Source organism: Lissotriton helveticus, chromosome 9, assembly GCF_964261635.1.
Source record: "Lissotriton helveticus chromosome 9, aLisHel1.1, whole genome shotgun sequence".
In the NCBI taxonomy this organism is placed as follows: domain Eukaryota; kingdom Metazoa; phylum Chordata; class Amphibia; order Caudata; family Salamandridae; genus Lissotriton; species Lissotriton helveticus.
In genome coordinates, this window is record NC_136070.1 from 1,216,902,485 (window position 1) to 1,216,926,386 (window position 23,902).

The following is a 23,902-nucleotide window of genomic DNA, read 5'->3' on the forward strand; positions in this document are numbered from 1 at the left end:
CAAAAGATCTTAGATGTTTTTAAAGAGTTTTACGAGGCCGTATACGATGTCAACTGTCCGATCTCCCCAAAGTCATGCAGATCCTATTTAGATAAACTCAATCTCCGTCAATTCTCCCCTGAAAATAGAGAGAAAGTCAACTCTCCAATAAATGCAGACGAAATATTAAAAGCAATTAAATCCCTTAAAGCAAACAAAGCACCTGGACCTGAAGGCTTTTCAGCAAATGTTTTCAAGACGTTTGGACACACACTTCTTACATTATTCCATCATTTTATAGAATCTGGTACCGCTTCAGGAACAGCTGTCGAGGCAAACATTGTGAAAATCCCCAAAGATGGCAAAGACCTTAACAAAGCAAAAAACTATAGGCTGATCTCCCTAATTAACCTAGATACAAAGATATATGCCAACATCTTATCTAAACACCTAGAACCTCTCCTCCCTGGTGACTCACATTTGGGCTTTATGAAGAGCAGCATGTCAAATGATAACACAAGATTACTTTGCCATATGCTAGAAAGAGTGAAAACATACATTTCAGAAAGTGTGGCCATCACACTTGATGCTGAAAAGGCTTTCAATAAGGTGTCCAGGGTCTTTCTTAAGGAACCTTTAACAAAAATCAATCTCGGAGAGACCTTTATCAAAATGGTCATGATCCTGTATAGTAATCCCAATGCTAGAGTGAGATCGGGGGCCTTCTCTCGACATCCTTCAAACTGGGGAAGGGAGCCAGACATGGATGCCCACTCTCCCCTTCCCTGTTTACTCTTACACTAGAACAGCTTCTCCACAGCATCCACAATAAAAGGTCCATATCTGGGGTCACTTTCAAGGATATAACAGTGAAGGTGGCGGCATACACAGATGGCATTTTGAAACTGATGGAGAACGCTTGCCCATCCATTGGGGCACTCATTATTACAATTGAGGATTATGCATGGGTTGCAGGATAGAGTCTTTACAGAGGTAAATCCAAAGTAAAAGGATTAAATAAAATCTGCTCCAAAGAAGTCACAGGCAAATCTGGCCTGGCAGTCTGATTATTTAAAATATCCAGGTATGGAATTTGGCATGGATTCAACTGTCATCCTATTTCATAATGAGAAATTAACCCTGAAAAATGTTTTTTAAACTCCTCTAATCCTGGAAGCCTAAATTTATTGCATGGTGTGGATGTATCAAAAGCATAAAAATCCCACTCTACCTCTTGGACGACTTCCACCGCCGACTGGAAAGACTCTTAAACATCCTCATTTGGCAAAATAAACGTCCAAAGATATCAATCAAAATTTTCACCTCCCTACTTCCCTTGGGGGAGTAAACCTTGTAAACTTGTGGTCAATTCATACAGCCTTTTTGGCTAAACAGGGTTCTGTGTGGTTCCACTCGTCACTGGGGTACAATCCTGCCTGACTGCTAGTTGATAAAGCGCTCCTTGAAGATCATCACCCCCATCATGCTGCTTTCCACTAAACGTAAACCTTCTCTCCCAGCTAGACAGATCTTTCAAGTTACCAAACAGGTCCTGCTGAAACTAGACAAAAATTTTGAGGATCTCATTAAACACTCTAATTTAGTCTTCTTATGGAACAATACGCAATTCAAAATTCAAGGTACCCGATTGACTGGCACTAATGGTCCTCAAAAGGAATCCACCTTTTAGCACAATTGGGCTCTAAAAATACCCACTATCTTTTAGAGAATTGCAGACTCAAATCAACTTTGACAATATACACTTTTATGATTTCCTTAAAATTATGGCCAGTGTTTCTAAGGCTAACCCGCTCGGCCATGAGCCCTCCCTTCCTAAATTGATTACGATTGCCAATATAAAAGCTCACCAAGTCTCAAGGTACTATAAACTACTACAACCAAATTCTTCTAACCTAAATCGACTCATACTAGAGAAATGGGACCTGAATACCTCACTGTCCCAAGAACATTGGAAACTGATTTGGAAATCAGTGGTCTCCCATAAAATCATACCTGGGCTCTCTCAAACCAAGTTTTTGCTCCTTCCTAGAATTTTCTGGACCCCCCTCTCGCCTTCATAAAGTTGGCCCGATCAAAGAACCGACCTATTGGAATTATAATACAGAAACTGGAGATTTAACACATTTACTCTTTACTTGCAACGCGGTCACTCCATTCTGGAACAAAGTGTTCGAGTTCCTCTCCTCGTTATTTGGTTTTCAGATCAAACGTCAATGTGTTTTATTGAATATTGAAACCGCTTTTTTCGGTATTCCTTTTGTTATAAGGATGGTTTTCTTTTTGACAATAGAAGTAGCATTTAGATATGTATGAATGTTACGCTTGTATCTCACATCATTGATGGACATCCCCATGTTTAAGGTACCGTGATCAAACTTTAGTGGAACATGTACTAGGAATTGCAGTCACTGCTTGAAGTTTGTTGCAACATGATGATACCTTAATTTGACGTGCTGTATATTTAGTCAGTACAAGGAGTAGCTGGAACCAGTTTCGGATCCAGCTTTTGAATATTGAGTCCTGCACCTCTGAGCTGTGATATTATTACCATCTTGTCATCTATTCCTATACAAGATGTAATGTATGTTATAATTTGCATATTGATTATTACAAAATGCCAATAAAAATACTTTAAAAAAAGAATATTGATAGAGCTTTCACATAGGCATGCTTCTTTGTATTTCCTATTCTTATTTTCATTGTATTAGGTTTTATATGTTTTATTATTTCGAAAAATCCAATAAACCTTCTTGAAATAAAAAAAAGAAAGAAAACATGATGGAAAAACCTCCAGGTTTAACCAATTTTTAAAGACTTACATTCTGCTATAAATTAAGTGTGTGCCATTATTCCTCTAAATATGGAGCTTGTGCAGGGTGGAAGACAGAGGCATGGCTGTTGTTACAAGGGCATAGTTTCAGGGAGAGAGGGGTGTTAGGGGTGCGACTCCCCGCAAGTAAATGCATTCTTTCAAGTTGGGTCTTTGTAGGTTTTGCTCATCATCCTCTATGAGTAAAATGTTTTTTGTTTTTTTAAAGGAACTTAGACAGAGGCCCAGCTAAACCTTGGCCATCCCTCCACCCTTCTGCATACTATTTTTAAGTTGGGAAATTTGCGATTCATCCCCAAATCTCACTGACTAAGCTACACCCCTGGTTGTTACAGCCAACGCCTGAAATTATTACATCTGTCCAGCCTCTAAAATCACGTCTGGTGTTCCCACACCTGGAAAATCTGGGTTCAAGAACACCCGATCACTTATGATCAAGTGGAGCAGAATTCCAACATGGGAATTCTGCTCTGCCCTGCTCGTAAACTGACACAGAACACCCACTCAGAAGTATGGTTGATAAATAGGGCACCAGAACATCTATGGCATTATAAGACCATAGACATACCGGCACGTGACTATATTACCCTTTACATATTTTGAAAGAAAACAAAACCTGTTTACACATGATGTTTAGTGAACGCTGATGAAGGATTACATAATCTGAAACATTTTCTTTTTCATTCACTTTTTAAGCACTATTGGAATGTTGATTTCTTTGTAGAACTGGTTTTATCAAAAGTAAGCACACTACACATGGACCTATTTGTTTATTATTTTAGTGTACTTGCTAAACTGCTTTTATCCATGCCACTTTACACATTTGCATAAAGGTGGTATATATGTAATTAGTGCAGAATTGATGTATTATAAATCATTAGAAAGAAAAAAAGAAGGACAACTGAAATGTGCAGAAATCCATAAACAGACAATGAGCGATATGGACCAGTTGAAAATAAAAAATAATTACAGCTTTGCAAATAATAAGTTCACAAGGAGTTATACTCCCATCTCTCTTCGCCATATGAAAGGTGCGATGATTGGGCACATCCTGACAGCTGGAAACGCAGGAGGGCTGTCGGTAGATTAGAAGGCACACATTCAAAGTGGTAAAGGCAGCCAGGACTCAAACATAGATGGGCTTGAAGTCAGCAAAGAGACGTCAGTAGAAACATCTATGGTGTGAGATGAGTGGGCATAGATGCCAGAACCTCATAAAGACATCAAAATCACAGGAGTCCCCAATGTACTAGACAGCCTAACTCACAAATTCCTGTGAAACCATGTAATCAGCAGCGGGCAGTCAGTCACACAAGGCCTCTGAACCCCGGCAAGACTCAGCAGTGTGAGAGGCACAAGTCCAGAAGTACTGGACATGGATCCAGGCAAGAAGAAAAGGAAAATGTAGATGATGGATAATGGAATGGTGATGACCCCCGCGTCTCATATAGGCGTCTGAGTGCAGAAATCTAGGCCGGTCAAAGACAATGCGAAGTGCAGGATTTTATCTGTGACCTGGAGGGATGCACCAAGTATGCCCTCATAAGCAGAGGGTACTCCTGTTCCTGTTCTGCGTTTATCACAAAAGGCAGTGGTGGGAGAAAAGTGTGTTTTGTGATTCATAGTGTGACTAGACCTTTTTATCTGTGTCCGTGAGAGTGTGATATACTGGCCCCTCTCACGTAAAGTTCAGCTGTTATGTGTGACTCAGAATCTTGAGCTGACATCCACTGTGCATGTTGAGCAAGTGTGTACAGTGAGCATACGGCGCACTACGGTAGTAGGACTGTGTTTGAGATTCTGAATATTAAAGCTAGTGGGATCCATTTTGGATGTGCCTGACTTGACATTGCACATGATGATGGAGGACGAGGAGAGTCCCCCCCCCCCCTGAAATCCCCCCACCCTGACAATGGAAGTGTATTGCCTGCGTTCCTATGGTTGGAGGGTGACAATCCACACACTGAAGTGAGGGGGGTGAAGACAGAGCTACCTTTTGAAATTCTATGAAGACTTTTCTAACACAAGCATTTACAATGCAACGGTCTCGCCTTCGGAAAAGTTAGAGCTATTGGCATTGTAAATGACAAACTTTTTATTTATGTGTTGGTTTTGAAAACAGATAAATAAATGGCATTGTCATTTACAATCCCAATAGCTTAATCTCTCGCAAATACGAGACCTATTGCATTTGTACCACACCCACACACAGAGAGCCACACACACACACACACAGAGCCACACACAGAGCCACACACACACGCAGAGCCACACACAGAGCCACACACACACACACAAAGCCACAGAGAGAGACACACACACACAGAGAGAGCCACATACACAGAGAGCCACACACACACAGAGCCACAGACACAGAGCAACACAGACACACAGCCACACACACACACACACACATAGCCCCACACACACACACAGAGCCACACACACACAGAGCCACACACACACAGAGCCACACACACACAGAGGCCCACACACAAAGAGCCACACACACACAGCCACACACAGCCACACACACACAGCCACACACACAGAGCCCGACACACACACAGCCACACACACAGAGCCACACACACAGTCACACACACACACAGAGCCACACACAGAGCCAGACACACACAGAGCCAGACACACACACAGAGCCAGACACACACACAGAGCCAGACACAGAGCCACACACACACAGAGCCACACACACACACAGAGACACACACAGAGCCACACACAACACCAAGCCACCACTTTCTTTGACAGTGACTGTTGCAGTCTGATTTTCTGGTGAAAGGGCTCTCTCAAACAGTGATCTAGCCACGTTTAACTTTTTTTCGAAGTTCTGGTTAGATTCTGTGGCAGGGCTTTTGTGGAGCGTCATTGTGAGACAATGGAGGGTGCAGCATACTACGTGAAATAAAAAAACAGGACTAGGCAGTTTACACGAGATATCCCAGCAATCAGTCTCCATTCTTAAATGAAAATATAATCTTGTTAAATTCGTCATCAGCCACAGCTCGGTGATCCACCGAACTACTCATGGCGTTATGTACTGTTGCCTTACTGTGTACAGCATTTCTTGTACAAATGCTAGTGCTCATTAATGAACAAATAAATATTGCTTCCTTCGATGCTCGTTCAACTCTAGGATATTTTGATGTTAGTAAAGCAACAGTCAGCGTCATGGCTTCTAGCAGCACAGCGTCACCGGGGGAGCGGGCTGCCAGCCCCCAAAGCTAGAGAGAGAGGGGGGGAGACAACTGGGTGCCGAACACGGGTACCACCACCCCCCTTCCGCCCGCGCAGAAAGTTACAGCAGTGAGGCACTAGCCCGCCCCCTCGGCATAAGTACCTGATTTTTCAATGAAACTAACAGCTCGGGCTACTTACACAGGACAATAAAGGTAGCAGTAACCCTAAAATTACATGTGCAAAACTTTGCTTGCCTGCAGCTGCAGGGGCTGAGTGCGCTAAGGCTGCGAGGGGTGGACCCAGGCGGGTACAGAGCGTGTCCTGACTTTGCTGCAGCTCTGGAGAGAGGGAGGAGCGGCGGCTACAGCCCGAGCCAGCGTCATGCTGCCAGCTCCCGAGGCTAGAGAGAGAGGGGGAGACAAGTGGGTGCCGAAACACGGGTACCACCACCCCCCTGCTGCCCGCGCATACAGTTACAGCAGTGAGGCACTAGCCCGCCCCCTCGGCGCTGTGCACAGCTTGGTGATCTACCGAACTACTCATGGCGTTATGTACTGTTGCCTTACTGTGTACAGCATTTCTTGTACAAATGATAGTGCTCATTAATAAACAAATGAATATAGCTTCCTTCGATGCTCGTTCAACTCTAGGATATTTTGATGTTAGTAAAGCAACAGTCAGCGTCATGGCTTCTAGCAGCACAGCGTCACTGGGGGAGCGGGCTGGCAGCCCCCGACGCTAGAGAGAGAGGGGGAGACACTGGGCGCCGAAACACAGGTACCACCACCCCCCTGCCGCCCGCGCATAAAGTTACAGCAGTGAGGCACTATCCTGCCCCCTCGGCGCTGTGATTGCCCCCACCTAGCTCCATCGGAGGCTCACTCGGTTCTCAAGCTGTGTGATGACATATCGCCTGTGCCACTCTTACACCGTTTCAAAGCACAAAAAGATCATGGATGCCCTACCTGGTCAGGAAACCGTTCCCCTGCCTGCTTCGGGCCCAGAGAGGCACGACCAGACGAATGCTGGGGCGGAGCGCGGCCAACCCCTGGTGCCGAGCGGGCTCAGGCAATCTAGCGGCCCTATCATGGTCGGGTGCCTAACTGCGCACCCGGTCAACAAAGCTGTTGCCCCAGGCCCGGTAGTCACAGCGGCCGTCATTAAGCTTTTGCCCAGGCCTCCGCTCGAGCTTGTCCAGAGGCGCTCCAGAGAGGCTCCGTTAATCGCTTAGCGGGCCATTCTCTGCTCCAGTCGTTCGCACCCCACAGGAGTGCCTTTCGTGCGAATGGCTTTACAATACTGTATTTTCTGGCGGGGATCAGCGCAACAATACTACGCTACCGCGTATTTCCAGTTTCGGCCACCTTTGAGTGGGTCCTTTAAATATTAATGTTTACGTCTTATATAAATTTGGTAATTGAAATATATAGACAGCGAAGCTTTCATATGCTTGGGTCTGTAAATAGAGCAGTTCAATAAGTGTACAAACCATAAAGAGCTCGCTTCTGCATATTTTCATGACGACAAACAAAAACAAAAACAACCGCTCCACGCGCTCGCCATTTCTCACTAAGCCCAGTCCTTTGCAGACTGGGGGCGTGTTTTTCTTTCTCCCCTCTTCTCCATTGGCTGGAATGTAAACAACGGGCGTGTTTTTGACTTGTTGTTTACCATTTCAGCCAATGGAGAAGAGGGTAGAACAAACCTAAAAAACACGCCCCTCAATCCGAAAATGACGGGGCTTAGAGCGAGACAATGACAACACTGAGACCTCTTCTGCAATGGCAGGCCGCCGTTTGGGAGGCCAGTCAATGGAGAAGAGGGGCGGGGTTTACCCTCGTTACTCAGAGTCATTAAGTCTAGCTGGCGAGACTGCGCATGTGCGCAGCCTACGCCAGTCTCGACCTAAAAAAGGGCTTTATTGACAGAGTTTGGCGCATGGGATACTCCTCATGAACTTGGCAGATGGTGTGTCCACAACATTACATGAGTATTACAGCCTACTGCACCTGTAAAATGACAGATGAGATAGCCGTCCTATTTTGACAGAATATCCCATCCGCCAAACTTTATTAGCAAAGGACTGCTGATTACTTCTTCCTGAGTTCTGCCATTTGGTTAATGTAGGAGGCAGGACAGCAGTTTTTGTAGTACAAGGCAAGGAAGTTTTTAGGCCAGGCCTGTCCTTTTGTCTGTCCCTGATTACTGTTCAGAAAGGCTGATTAGAGGCAGATGCAGAAACCTAAGAAATAAAGTTAGTGTGCTGAACATGTTGCCTCAGTGGGGGTGAGCTTACACATCACTAAAAAGATGTCCTTAATAACCACACAATTTTGATTCCACTTTCTCTTGTAGAGATCTAGCGACTCTTCAGAATAGCACACTAACTTTATTTATGTTATGTTATGGGTGGTTTTATAAAGCGCAGAGCTACTCGACAGAGTATCCCGGCGCTGAGACAGGGCAAAGTTGCAGATGTCAAAAACAGGGAAAAAGAGAAACAACGACCCTGTAAATTGTAAATTGATACTTGTATAGCGCACTACTCACCTGCAAGGGTCTCAAGGCGCTTGTACGAATACCGCTGTGGAACCCATCCTGGCTTTCCCTGTGAGGTGTCCATCCTGGGCACCCCCAAGGTGGAGGCCAGGCATCCTTAGCGTTGTGGGGGCCGTTGTGGAGATTAAGCAAGCTATTGCCCAGAGTTGCAGAGTGGGACTCCATGATTGGAATAGGCACCGAGGCGAGAATTATCAGGTCCGTGGAATTTTGAGCCCAAGACCCGCCGAGGCGAGGAATTGAACCCTGGTCCACGGCTAGACCTCTGCATCAGGGTCTGCCGCTCTAACCATTGAGCCACACTTCTCCACCCTGGGGGTGGAACGCTTAGCCTGCTTGCTGGAACAGCCAGGTTTTCAGTTTCTTCCTAAAAGCCAGAATATTTGTAATTTGCCTAAGCGAGAGAGGGAGTTTATTCCAAAATCTAGCCACCAGCACCTGGAAAGAGCGGCCGCCACAGCGGGCTTTAAGGCACCTAGGAGTCACCATGAGGTGTTGGTGAGCTGAACTCAGATATCTACCAGGAGTATAGTATGAGATTCTTCTGCGGGTGTAGAGTGCCCCCGTGCCATGCAGAGCTTAGAAGGCCAGAACCAGAGCTTTGAAGAGTATTCTGCAGCGGACCGGTAACCAGTGCAGATTCTTCAGATGGTGGGAAATCCGGTCTCTAGGACCAAGGCTCAGTACTGCCCTCGCTGCTGCATTCTGCACGACCTGCAGTCTACTGAGCAGAGACTCCCGAAGGCCCAGATAAAGGACGTTGGCATAATCCAGCCTGGAGGTGATAAGGGCCTGTACTACTGTCTTTCTATGAGAAATAGGTAGTAAAAATAAGAACCTGCGTAGCATTTTTAGGAGACCAAAACATGTGCCAACCAACGACTGTACTTGTGGTGTCATGGATAAAGTCTCATCCATCTTCACACCCAGATTCTTTACGATCTTAACCGGTGATTGAGGGGGAGATATATCTGGGGGCCACCATTGTCTCCAGGCATCCAGGGGAGGTGTGCCGAAAAAGATGATTTCAGACTTTTCTGAATTACATTTAAGATGGTTGAGTCTTAACCAAGCCAAAATATCTCTCAGGCACTTGTTAATCTTCTCCCCGTTGAAATTCTCTCTCTTCTTACACGTAAACAGCAGTTGGGTGTCGTCAGCATATGATATAATTATGACCTCACCTGCTTTGATCAGTGAGGCCAAGGGAGCCATATAAAGGTTAAAGAGCACAGGGCTCAAAATGGATCCCTGAGGCACACAGCACTTAGGGGAGGCAGACTAGCTGCAAACAGAGGTGACCAAACCTCTTGTTGTCTTGCCTCCAAAAAGGAGGAGAACCACTTCAACACTGTTAAGCGCCCTTCCAGCCGGCCAGGACCTGACCGCTAAGAAGAGACGCGTTCATCACCCTGTTTACTGTAGCATTCAAAATCTCTGCCATTTCTGCTAAAAATTTAGCCGGGCAGGGATCAGCGGGAGATCCCGATTTAAGGCTCTTCATGATTGACAGGGACGTTTATTGAGTTTAAATACGCCTGAGGAGGATGTGTGCTAGACCACATAAAAATCCTCTCTATTCTCTCCTGTTTTGATGAGGTGGGGAAACCTCACACTTTATTGTGTTCATGTTGTGGTGCTCTGCCTTAAAGGCGGCCCCATTGCAACCTACTGCAGACACACATACTGTGTCTGCAGAGCACCGCAAGAATGAGACTCCTTTAAAAACCTTGTTCCATTTCCAACTGCTTCATGACCAAGGAAGCGAGTAATTTGCAGAGTGCTCTAAAGACTGCTAGGTGACCAGGGCTTGTGTCTGCCCGACACCCAGTCTCCCAGCGGTGAGGGGACCCGAAGACTGCACTCTCAATTGGAGGATCTGCCTAGTACCTAGACGCTTGCCTGTCGGCCAGCCTGCTGGTAGAGGAAAGCAGTCTGCCAGGCTGTACAGGAAGAAAAGTCCACCATGTTTCTGGTCAGAAGAAAACCCACAGATGTTTGACTGGCTGAGAGATCAAAGCTAGGCATAACCCTCGCAGCAGTGGGTCTCCCAGAAATTCTCTGTGGTTCCGGTCAAGAACTGAACCCAAAAGACTACTCAAGTTTCCTGTTTCCACTTCCCATATGCCCACCTGGCCACTGCTGTGGGCCACGATTTGGTACTGCTCGTTGGTGTGATAAGCAGAAATGTCGCTAAGGAAGAGACAAAAGAACTAGGTAGACTGCAGCTGCCAGGAGCACAAATGTGTCTGTATTGGTCTTGGAGTGGATTGAAACGACCTTGCTGTTGTATCTGTCTGCAATAGCCCGGAGGTAGGCTGCAACCACTTTGCCTGTGCGATCCGTCTGCACTGGCCCAGTGGGATACAACTACTTTGTTGTGAGCTCTGCCTGTACCAGCCCGGAGGTAGGGCACAAATGCCTTGCCATTTGATCCGACGGCACCAGCCTAGAAGTGGGCTCTGGTGGTTCAAGAAGCTTGATCCCTACACCAAGGACCCATTGAGTTGCACTGATCTGCTCTACAGAGTCGAGGATGGGTAAGAAGCATCACAGGAGTACTGTGGGCTCTCTCCTGCCCTGTGACCCCCCTCCTCTCTCCAAACAGAGACTGACAGAAGTACACCTCCAGCGATAAGGGCATTAAAGGACCCACAAAAGGTTATACGTGTACTCTGGTATTTGTTTGGTCCTGGATCTCTGGTAGGAGTGTGGCAGTAGTTGCCTCAGCCACTGGTGGAGAACCAAGTGCCATAGGTGCAGATGCATGGCAACACAATACAGCAGGTATGAGGAGCGCATTGGGTGTAGATTATAACCATAGAAAAGAAATTGCAAAGCATTCCAATACATTCATGAAAGTGCTTTTTTTATAAACCGCAAAATGCTATTACACCGAGCCATTTATTCTGACTGGCCACCTCGTAGTACTGCAAGGCACACAATGCAACTATGAAAGATTTAGGAACAGTTACAGAGCTCTGATTTTATATTTGTAATAAAAGCACCTTAAATGATATGCTTTGGTACTTTTGAGACTTTTTTGGTGCTGTAGTCTATGCCAGTTTTAACTTCAACCTTCAATGAAGCCTTCCTTTTTTCACTTAGCAAATATATAGTTTTGTTTTTTGCAAAGCTTTTGCCCTAGCAAATTTTGCTTTTTTTATCCTGGTTCTGTCTACTCATTGATATCTGTTATATTAATCTCAGAAGGATGAAAGGCTGAAGTACCCTGCTGAGAATCGAAAACACGACAAGGCGGCTGTAAATGTCAGTGGGAGCACGTGCAGAGTACTTGCTGTCCTTCCAACCAGTAGCCCTAGCCCAGCCTACAGAAACTGAACACTAAAGCCCTCTTAGCCCAGTAGACATTGCAAGCGGGCCTATCTCCTTTAGCCTAGTAATATGGGTATCATAAGCAATGGTATCAAAGGCTGTTGAAAGGTCCAGGAGAGCAAGTACACCTGAGCCTCTGGCGTCCATCATACGGCACAAATCGTCAACTGATGATGGCATGACAGAATCATAACATTTCGATTCATATACCGGTAATGCAACATGGTGGAGGAGTGTGGCTCACTGATTAGAGTGGCAGACCCTGATGCAGAGGTCTGGCCCGGGACCAGGGTTCAATTCCTGTCGCGTCAGGGTCTTGAGCTCAAATGTCCGCAGACCCGATACTTCTCAACACGGTGCCTACTCTAATCATGGGGTCCCACGCTGCAACTCTGGGCAATAGCTTGCTTAGTCTCCACACTGGCCCTAATCGCTAAGGATGCCTGGCTTCACCAAGGGGGTGCCCAGGAGTTGGGCGCCTCACAGGAACAGGCCAGGATGGGTTCCTCAGCGGTTTATTCAGCGCGGGGACACACTGGTAAGTGTAACCATGCGCTTTATAAGCTTCTGAATTACAATTACATATTCAGTTGTAATATTTCTAACTTTAGCCCTGTGGGGATATTACTTACTGAAGATATTTTCTCTACACATTTATCATTGGCTATCAACAAGGCCAGATTCAGATAAAGATGACAGCTCATAATAATCATCTCACCGAAAAACAAGTATAGCAGTTGAGTACACAAAAGAAACTGAAAACACAAAAGGGAGCTAGTATGGACCAAGCATTTCCATCTGGGTAGCATATTGTAAATGCCCTTTGAAGTTCAGCTCTTGGGAACATCTCAAAATGGCACCATGGCGAAAAGCATCACAAGAAGATCATGTTTGGAGTTCAGCTGCTCTGAACATCTTAAAATGGCAAACACAAGGAAATGATGGACGGAGCGCTGAAACTTTTCAAACACTCACCCCCAGTCACAGATCTGGGTTGAATCCATCATCATTCTTTAGCTCACTTTGCCACCCCAGTTCAGACACAGCTGTATGCAATCAGACTTGGCCCTGTGCCTCATGGGAACATTCCAGCCCAAACTGCCTAGCCAAGTCTTTCCTGAACCGGAAACAAGCATCCTGGGATTGGTTTTGGGCTAACAGCCCTCATCAGCCAGGTTAGCTTGAATCCAGTGGCAAAATGAGCAAGGGACCCACGTCTGGGCATACCCTGCCAACTTAGTGTGAACAAAGCAAACACAAGGAGAAAATGGACGGAGCGCTGAAACTTTTCAGACACTCACCCCAGCCACAGATCTGGGTTGAATCCATCATCATTCTTTAGCTCAATTCGCCACCCTAGTTCAGACACAGCTATATGCAATCAGCCTTGGCCCTGTGCCTCATGGGAACTGGTGGAGCAAGGATTCGCACATGTAGCGACTTGCTCGTACTCATGAACCTCTAATAACGTTAATAAAGTAACCAACATGTTTGTTTTATTAATTTTGCATATTTTACATCTACACGGGGTGTCCGAGTGAAGCTTGCTTATGTGTGTATTAATCCTAATACGCTTGCATCTAAGATGGCTGCTGCTACGCGAGGGTTTCTATTGCGCATGTCATACTCAGGTGACATGACGTATTCGTTATTTGGAGGGAAGCTGCCGCTTCTGCGCACTAGGGCTAATATGGCTGCTCTATGTTCTCACATGCGAGAAGCTTGCCCTGCTGCTTTCGCCAAGCTGTTCATTCTGCCTAATCCTAATGCTATAGTTAAAATTAAGATAATGGATATAGAGTAGAAATACATGGTATACAGTGTATTCATTTATTCTGTGTTCTAATAATGTTTCTTTTTACTTTTCATATATCGTAATCTTTGGGCCTGGGGGACGTTGATACTCCATTTTGAAAAGTTCTCCTGCGCATGACACACTCCAAAGAGAAGCTGAAGTCATTTGTCATTGAAACCAAGCCAAAGACAGTCACAGCCAAGATGTGCCTAGGAAGATGAACCCTCACCCTGCTAGAAGAAGCTAAACTGTACCCATTGTATTACAATGTATTCAATGTCAAATTCTCCATTGTTGGGTGGAATAAAGATCTCCTGAGAAAATAAATTAATGGGCAGGAACATAAAATTAATATTCAACACTGAAGTATCAAAATTTGGTGTGGTGTGACAACCTCTCCTCCTCCTTTGTCCAATCGAAATTGGGGATCCTTACACTTGCAACATTGGGGGATGGTACCCTGACCTGGAAAATAGTATAATTAGCATAGGTTTAGCTAGAGAAGTTGTCTGACTTGTCCGAATAGCTGACCTGTCACTGACCCAACGCACTCAATAGGTGACTAAGAGCAGAGGGCTGCGGAGCACTCTGTCAGAAGATTTGCTGACCCAATCGGGGTTCGGGAAGCTGAAGTGCTGGCGGAGCACTTTGTCGGTAAATCCGATAACCCAAACAGGGTTCTGACTGTTAGCTGCAGAGAGGGAGTAGCGCAGGCGTTGCAACTGAACTGCGGGTGCTGGTCTTAACCTTTGGTGATCCGGTCCTGATCCAAATCTGGTTTATCCTGTCCTGATTCTGATCTGCACCTGCAAGCCTACTGGCGACTGCAACTTTCGGGGTTTCTGTCCTTAACTGACCCGTGGCCAGGGTTGGTCTTCACACCATTCTAGGTAAATATTAATCTGTGTGGGTATCGTCATTATATTTCTGTGTGTCCTTTTCTTTACCTTCCCTAAATCGACAAAAAAGCTTTGACTGTATATGTCCCTTTTCTTACCCTTCCCTTTTAATGATCAAAATGTCATTTGAATTAATAGTGTGTTCCATTTTCTTACCTTCCCTATAGTTATATGCTCAAATTATTTTTCGTGATTGCATATTATGTTCATTTTACTTACCCACCCTTTGATGAGTGCTTAAAGGTGGTGTTATATAGCATGTTCAATTTCTTTACCTACCCTTAGACAAATTGTGCAAGTCTGTTTGAATTTAAATAGTATGTTCCCTGTTCTTGCCTTCCCTTTACATTGCTAACTGATTGGCATAATATATATTTTGCATAGCTATACATTATTTCTGATTTTCGTTATTGAGAGTCTTATTGTGTTCAATCTGTGGATCATGACCATTGATGAAGTTTACATAAAGAGTTTAAAACTTTCCTGAGTCTGTGGTTATTATATGACTGCATACGTTATTTGCTACCTAATTTAAACTAACTCCCTGATTCAAAAGGTTACAGGTACCAGTGACAAGGATTGGTAAGTCAATTGTATAGGACCTAGTAGGTAACATATATGGTAGTTAGAGCGTAGGTTACCTGATTTGAGAAATGTGTAATTGATTATGGGCCCAGGTGAGTATGGTAAACATATAGTCGGGTGACCTGCGCGCTCTATCAGAACAGTCCAGCCCAAACTGCCAAGCCATGTATTCCCTGGACTGGAAACAAGTATCCTTGGACCGGTTTCGGGCTAACAGCCCTCATCAGCCAGGCTAGCTTGAATCCAGAGGCAAAATGTCGATTCTCCAATTATCATGCTGAGAGAATCTTGATTTCATTAAAGACAACGGAGGCTGACATTATGCAATAACCTTTTATTGCTCCCAGGACATGCAGCCCTTTAAAGTGTAACAAACATCATAAAGAAACATTCCATAGCAACAACAAAGCACCATGACGACCAGCCATCTTCCTCTTAGAGCTGCAAACGAATAAAACAACTTCTTCCAAAAAAAAACATGCTCCATAGATTCTTTTATAATTATGAAGATTCTGAAAAGGAAGAAAGAAATTAATGGTAAAAAACGCACAAAAAATAGAGGCATAAAAAGCAGGCAAGGATTAAAGATGTGACATCCTGCAAATGTTAAAAAACACAGAATAAACAAATCAACCACCAGGGAGTGGTGGGGGGGATAATGTCAGCCTCCGTTGTCTTTAATGAAATCAAGATTCTCTCAGCATGATAATTGGAGAATCGACATTTCATTACAAGACCGGAGGCTACATTATGCACGTTTAAAGCTCTGTAAAGCAACGTTACTCACATGTTCGACAGGTTTAAGATAAAAATTAACAAAAGTGGAGGCATTAGACCAATCTGCTGCTTTGAGGATATCTGAAATAGAGCCACCACTCCAAAAAACCTTGCTGGCCATAGCACCTCGAGAAGAATGAGCACCAAATTTGGATAGATCTATGCCAGCTTCAAGCATAACAGTTCTCACCCATCTCGAAATTGTAGCAGAAGAGACTGCCCGAAAGGGTTTAACATATGAAATCAGTAACTGATTCTCATTTAAAGGTCTTAGAACACTCATCTTTTGCTCATAAGCTTTGATACAATTAACAACACAGAGTTTGGGACAATCCAAAAAGTAAGGATAAAAAATATTTTCAGACATAGTTTTAGTTCTTTTCCAAATTTCAAACAGTACACCATCAGGAGAATACATTTTATTACAGATTTCTAAAGCCTTAACATCAGAAACACGTCTAAAAGAAATTAGACAAAGGAGAGTAGCTAACTTAGTAGACAGCTGTTTCCTGGAAAGAGAAAGGTTATCAGGCCATGAGGTAAAAAGATCAAAAACAAGATTAACATTCCATAAAGAATTATACTTAGCCTTAGGAGGACGTTTGAGTCTTATACCTTTCATAACTCTACGAACTAGAGGGTCAGTACCAATAGAGAAATCATTTGATAGAGAGTGACCTGCAGAAATTGCAGATCTGTAGCAGTTAACTGTTCTGTAAGAAAGTCCAGACCTAAAAAGATCTGCAAGGAAATTTGCCACTTCTACAGGAGGGGCAGCCACGGGATCCAAATCCCGTTCCAAGCACCAACTACACCACTTTTTCCAGGAACCAATATATCTTCTCCTCGTTCCCGGAGCCCATGATTCATCCAGAAGATCTTTAGCCTCTCCTGAAAGGCCCGAGTATCTTCCCGAACCCCTGAAATCTTCCAGACAAGAAGGTCCATTTTGTCTTCTAAGAGAAGAGGATGAAATTCTCCGTCGGGACCCCGAAGAAGATCTAAACTCCCGGGGATAAGGCGAGGGAAGTCTATTGTTAACTCCATCACCCCCGGGAACCAAATCTGAGAACTCCAAAAGGGAGTAATTAGAACAGTTTGGCAAAGCTCTCTTCGAACTTTCAAAAGAACTCTTTGGATTAGGGCAAAGGGAGGGAAGGCATAGGACAGCAGGGACTTCCAGGGTTGGAGAAGGCCGTCCACTGCTAAGGCCAAGGGGTCTGGCCTCCAACTGAAGAAGCGATCTACCTGAAAGGTAAGTCTGCTTGCAAAAAGGTCTACTTCGAAAGGACCCCACAGCATTGAGATTTTCTGGAACACTGAAGGGTTCAGTTTCCAGTCGCTGGAGTCCTTTAGGAATCTCGAATTCCAGTCCGCCCTTGTGTTTAGGAGACCCGGAATAAACTCGGCTCTCAGAGAAATCTTGTGATCCCAGCAGAAATACCAGATCTTTTCCGCAAGATCCGCTAGGGATTTCGACTTTGCTCCCCCTAGCCGGTTGATATAAGTAACGGCTGAGAAATTGTCTAGCTTGACCAGGACCACATTGTTTTGGAGGATAGACTTGAAGCTCATCAGGGCATTCAAGCACGCCAACATCTCTAGAGAGTTTATGTGAAGGGTTAGTTCTTCTCTCGACCATTTCCCCCCAGTTTCCACCTCTCCAAGTCTGGCACCCCAACCAAGATTGCTCGCGTCGGATTCCAAGACAAAACTCGGTGAATTTCCGAAAATTGCCTTTCCATTCCAACTGTCTAAGTTGTTTCGCCACCATATAAGATCCTCCCGAGCATCTTGGGAGAGGGGAACTATGTCTGAGTACCAAAGACCCCTCCTCAGACCTGAAGCTTTGAGTCTCTGTAAGGCCCTGTAGTGAAGGGGACCTGGAGAAATAGCCTGGATGGAAGAAGATAAGAGACCCACTATTCTCGCTAATTCTCTCAAACTCACTTGGTCCTTGGATAAGACATAAGAAACTTCCTTCTTTATTTTTGCTAGCTTCTTTTTGGGGAGTTGTAACTGGGTTAAGGTTGTGTCCACCTGAAAACCTAAAAATTCCAGATTTTGAGAAGGCGTCATAATAGACTTTTCTATATTGATAATAAAGCCAAGACTCTCCAAGAGACTTACTGTCCAATCCATATGGGATAGGAGTTCTTCTTTGCTCTGGGACATCAGTAAGATGTCGTCTAGATAGATAATAAGGCGAACCCCTCTTCTTCTTAAAGAGGCGACTACAGGCCTGAGCACCTTGGTGAAGCACCAAGGGGCGGAAGATAGGCCGAAGGGGAGACATTGGAACTGGTAAGTTACATTCCTCCAAACGAACCTCAGGAACTTCTGAGAGAAAGGATCCATAGGGATTGTAAAGTAAGCGTCCTTGAGATCCAATTTTATGAGCCAATCTCCTCTTTGAAGGAGATCTCTCAGGAGGTGAATACCCTCCATTTTGAAATGGCGGTAGACCAGAAAAGAATTCAGTTCCTTCAGGTTTATTACAGGACGCCAACAACCCTTTTCTTTTTTCTTCACCAAGAAGATTGTACTCACAAAACCCTGACCAGAATTTTGGACGATGCGTATCGCACCTTTCTCTAGCATTTGATTCACTTCTGCATCTACCAAAACTGACTGTTCTTGGTCTAGAGAAAGCTCCCTGGGTTGTTTGGCCTGAAAGGGAATTGATATGAAATCTATCTTGAATCCCCTTACCGTCTCCAAAATCCAAGCATCGTTTGTTATGGAAGGCCAAACGTGACTGAAAAGGGAGAGTCTTCCCCCTACCCTTGGAAGGGAAGAACCAAGAAGAGGGAGTCTTACCTTGTCCCTGTCCTTGGGACTGGAATCTTCCACGACCGGTACCACCTCTGTTACGATAGTTCCGGCCTCTTTGGGGAAAGAAGTTACCGTATCCCCGGTAGTTCCTTGAGTAGCCACGCTGATTCTGTTGGTAGTAGGATCTGTTGTAACCACGGCCGACAGCCGATCCTCCCCTGCCGACCCTTCCAAAAAATCGTCCGCCAAACATTCGTCTCATATTTGTCTGTGCTTTGTTAAAAGCTGCAAAGGTGGATACATATTTGCCAAGGGACTTAATAAAGGACTCTCCGAATAGAAGACCATTGGGATCCCCTTGCACATCTTTGTTGGCCAAATCCCCTAACTTGGGATTCATACGCATTAGGATCGCTCTCCTTCTCTCCGAGGTAAGGTTAGCGTTAGCGTTACCCAAAAGACATATGGCACGCTGGCTCCAGCCTCTAAGGAGTTCAGTGTCAACTGGAGTGCCATTCAAGGAGGCCTCTTCAGCCATGTCAAGGATCCTAGCCAAAGGGCCGAGGGTATCCAAAAGTTTATCCTGGCACTGCTTAAGGCAGCGTTCCAGGCCTTTGCGGGGATCTCTCCCAGTTTTAAATAAAAAGGTTAAAAGTTCGGGATCAAGATTAGGGGTTGACCCTGCTTTGTTATCCAAAAAGGGTTTGGGACACTCAGACTTCATAAGGTTACGCGAATCCTTTTCAAGAGGTTTGCCAATCCAGGTTTTAATAAATTGGGAGACGTGGTCCAAAGGCCACCAATCTGAACCTCTAGGATGGGTGATCTTGGAAGGATTAAACATTTCATTCCCCGATGGGTCTTTAATGGTGTTGAGATTAGTAGAGGTTAGAGTCAGGTCCTCGTCAAGGAGGTCGTCCTCAAGCTTTTCTAGAGGATCAAATACGTACTCATCAGCCTCCTCTTCCAAATCCAATGGGGATAAATAATCGTCATCATCATTGACGAGGTCAATTGTGCCGCGATGGACACCCAATCTCTGCGTGCCGCAAGGGACACCTGTGCTCTTTGCGCCATTAAGGCCGCTCGATCTTTTTGTGCCGCTCGGGACACCCACATCACTTGTAGCGCAAAGGCTACCCACAGATAAAACTTTATCAGATGTTCCCCCTGGAAGATTCTGAGGTTCAATGTGTTTAGATTTCTTAACAGCCTTACCGCCCTTAGAGGGGAGCGGGTCCACCTCATCATCATCCGATGAAAAGAGCGTTGGTTCAGTAGGAATGTCCCTTTTCCTCTTAAGAGCAGCTTCGATAGCTTCATTAAGGGAAGATTTTAAATGGCTCTCAAAGAGACCTATAAGGGAGGCTTGAGTAATGGGGGGGTCATTAACAGAGGAGTCTCCCTGTGACATAATGCAACAAGGGATGTCAGAAGAGTAAACAATAAATAAGCGCTACCTGTTATAAAGTGTTCCCCCTTTTTTTTTTTTTTTTTTTTATGCTAATATCAAGCTAGTATCAAGTAAAGGCGTTAGATCCGCTGAAAGCGCTACCTAGACTAGGGATTTAAGGCCCAAAGGTCAGGGGAGCGAGGGAAGGCAGTCGGGTCGGCAAACGGAGACAGGGAAAACAGGCAGTTGAAGCGCTGAAGGAGAGCGCGAGGACGGGTCTCGCGCTGTGCTTGCAATCAAATTTTTTGCTTTGCGGGTCACAGCAAGAGCCAAAGTGAACCATTTTGGCCGAGCGGGTCACCTCCGAGTAACGGGAGGGACCCGGAAGCAGGCCGCATAGCGCAGCGGGTCTGAATCAGCCGATGTGCCGTCGAAGGCACATCGGCTCAGTGAGGGGCGGTAATGAGCGTGTTTGGTGGCGGAAACGCCGATATCGAGCCTGTTTGGGGGCAGAGAGCGAGCGGAGCCTCAGTAACGGTTATTACAGAAGTTTGGGAAAAAGGAAAGAAAAGGGGGGACCCAACCGAAATTGGAAGGGTATTTGAGAGAGGTAGGAGATATACTCACCTTCCTAGCATATATATATTAATGACAAGACGCTTTACAAAGTAAGGGTTCACGAATAAATTGGTAACTTACAAGAAAATGGGGACTATAGGAAAAACATTTCATTCATTACTTACACACATGCTGAAAGAGATTAAAACAATGCCAAAGAGGCAGTAAATCAGCCTAAATATCTTAAAAAACAGAAAGTCATGAGAGACCAGAAGAAGTTGTACTTAACTGTCCGTGGGCAGCGAATAAAAGAGGAAGATGGCTGGTCGTCATGGTGCTTTGTTGTTGCTATGGAATGTTTCTTTATGATGTTTGTTACACTTTAAAGGGCTGCATGTCCTGGGAGCAATAAAAGGTTATTGCATAATGTCAGCCTCCGGTCTTGTAATGAAATGAGCAAGGGACCCACGTCTGGGCATACCCTGCCAACTTAGGGCGAGCAAAACAAACACAAAGAGATGATGGACACTCCCCCCAGTCACAGATCCGGGTTGAATCCATCATCATTCTTTAACTCACTGTGTCACTCCAGTTCAGACCCAACAATATGCAAATCAGTCTTGACCCTGTGCCTCATGGGAACAGTTGAGCCTGAACTGCCAAGCCATGTATTCCCTGGACCGGAAACAAGCATCCTGGGACCGGTTTTGGGCTAACAGCCCTCATCAGGCAGGCTAGCTTGAATCCAGTGGCAAAGTGAGCAAGGGACCCACGTCTGGGCCTGCCAACTTAGGGCAAACAAAATAAACACAAGGAGATGATGGACGGAGCGCTGAAATTTTTCAGAAACTCACCCCCCTAGTCACAGATCTGGGTTGAATCCATCATCATTCCTTTGCTCACTTCACCACCTCAGTTCAGACCCAGCTATATGCAAATCAGTCTTGACCCTGTGCCTCTTGGGAACAGCCCAACCGGAACTGCCAAGCCAGGTCTTCCCTGAACCGGAAACAAGTATCCTGGGACCGGTTTCTGGGCAACACCCTTCATCAGCCAGGCTAGCTTGAATCCAGCGGAAAAGTGAGCAAGGGACCCACGTCTGGGCATACCCTGCCAACTTAAGGCGAACAAAGCAAACATCTGAAAATGGCACCATGGGAATAGCATCACAAGAAGATCATGTTTGGTGTTCAGCTGCTCTGAACATCTTAGAACGGCACCATTGTGATGGCATCACAAGAAGATCATATTTGGAGTTCAGCTGCTCTGAACATCTTAGAACGGCACCATTGTGATGGCATTACAAGAAGATCATGTTTGGAGTTCAACTGCTCTGAACATCTCGAAATGGCACCATGGTGAAAGCATCACAAGAAGATCATGTTTGGAGTTCAGCAGCTCAGAACTTCTTAGAACGGTACCACTGTGATAACATCACAAGAAGACTTCATTTTTTAGGAAAACATAAAGGACATTACAATATGACAACAAAGCCAACCTATGCTGGGTGACAGGGAAAAACCAGAAGACACTGCAAGGGGCGACCAAAGTGGCAACGGATCCTCCAAAACTAAATCAGGAAAGAATGTTGACAGCAACGGTACCAAAAGGAGGCTATCAGTACTGTGCAGAATCCAACAGTCTAAGAGGGAACCCCTGAAAAAAACTGGCAGCCACCTGTAAAACAGAGCGACTGTGCTCTGTAGGTGAAGAGAATTAAGCATGTCTGCCAGAACATACAACACTACGCCTGGGTGGGTTTAAGTGCACAGTTCCTCTGAACCAGGTTCTCACCAACTAACAGTTGAAACAGATTTACTTTTGATCAGGACAAACTTCTGGAATCTGGCAACACTGCAATGAACAGCATCCTGTTATATTTATAGATCACAAAAGAAGATCCCAAGACCAGGTGATTTATATATTTAGAAGTCTACATCTCGTCACGTGTGATACCAATGAAAAGTAAAAATTTACACCAGTAAGTTTGTCGCAATCAATGTAGACTAAGGCTAGTAGATGGTTTTATGTCATCATGGATCTCAACATTCAATTCTGAGCTTTTGTTCAATAACCTGGTATATTCTGGGTTGCAGAAAAGGTACTTGTGTAGTCAGTCACTAACTAATAAGACGCATGGTAGGGAAGTGCTAACGTTAGCAAAAACATCATTAATACTTTTCCCTTGGTCACTCCAGGTCTCCTTCCCAACCAGTCCATTCCTCATAACCCTTCCTTTCACCTGTATTTTCAAATTTCATGCTACTGAAAGGAAAATCCTGCCAAGAAGTGAGCCACAAATGACCATTGTATCATTCCTGAGGACCCTGCTGGTCGACTTGACACGCACCATTTGAAATACCATATGGACAGATTTCCACCTACAACCGGAAACCCAGTTTTAAATATGTCACCAGTCTTGTTCACTTTGGGAGCACCACCTAGTGACACACACACATAGGGGAAAGTGTTTTACATATAACTTTGATGTGGTTTTAATGTTGGCCGTAGGCAAGCTAGCATCAATTTCATCCTTGCATGGGAAAGGGGGACGTTTGCCCCTCTGACCAGCATATTCATCCGGGTGACAAAGGACATTCCCATATCATACAACTCCCAGATTTATCACCCTTTGTGATGACGTGAAAACTGTTCCTATAAAGTGGGGTCAAAGCAACCGGAGAAAATCACAAGCTCCTTTCTAAGTAGACGGATCTCATCCTATTTGGACAGTGGTAGCTCTCCTTTATCTACAAGGTCATCTGTGAGGTTTTTTAATATATTGTTGTGGTTTCTAGATACACTAAACAACCTAAGGCTTTTTCACGCCTACATGATGCCAAACAATATTGATTTATATATTAACTTTCACACAAAACAGCTGAAAGTCTTTCCTTGGGACCCTACAATTCCTTAAACTGACACTAGGTAGAGAAAGCCAGAGGTGGAGATAGGCAGAGAGATGTTCTGAAAGATCGAGTGGGAGAAAAAATACTTTACCAGGGAGTCACTTGAAAAGTGGAGGCACTGGGCAATTGCCCACTCTGCCCAAAGCCTTAAAACACTTCTGACTTTGAAGAGATTCAGGGCAGTGTGGAATCTTCATGACCACTGCAAAACATTGTTCTTCTGCCAGAAAGGGCCTTCTCTCAGAGGCTTTGTTCTTGAGGTACCAATTGATCCAGCTGATACCT

The 23,902-nt window shown here is 45.0% G+C and overlaps 1 protein-coding gene across 1 annotated transcript in view; it reads right to left on the bottom strand.

Annotated features, from left to right (window-relative positions):
* EFCAB12 (EF-hand calcium binding domain 12) overlaps positions 1-23,902 on the bottom strand; it is a 150,352-nt gene that overhangs the window by 114,028 nt on the left and 12,422 nt on the right. The gene's annotated exons all lie outside the window — the stretch shown is intronic.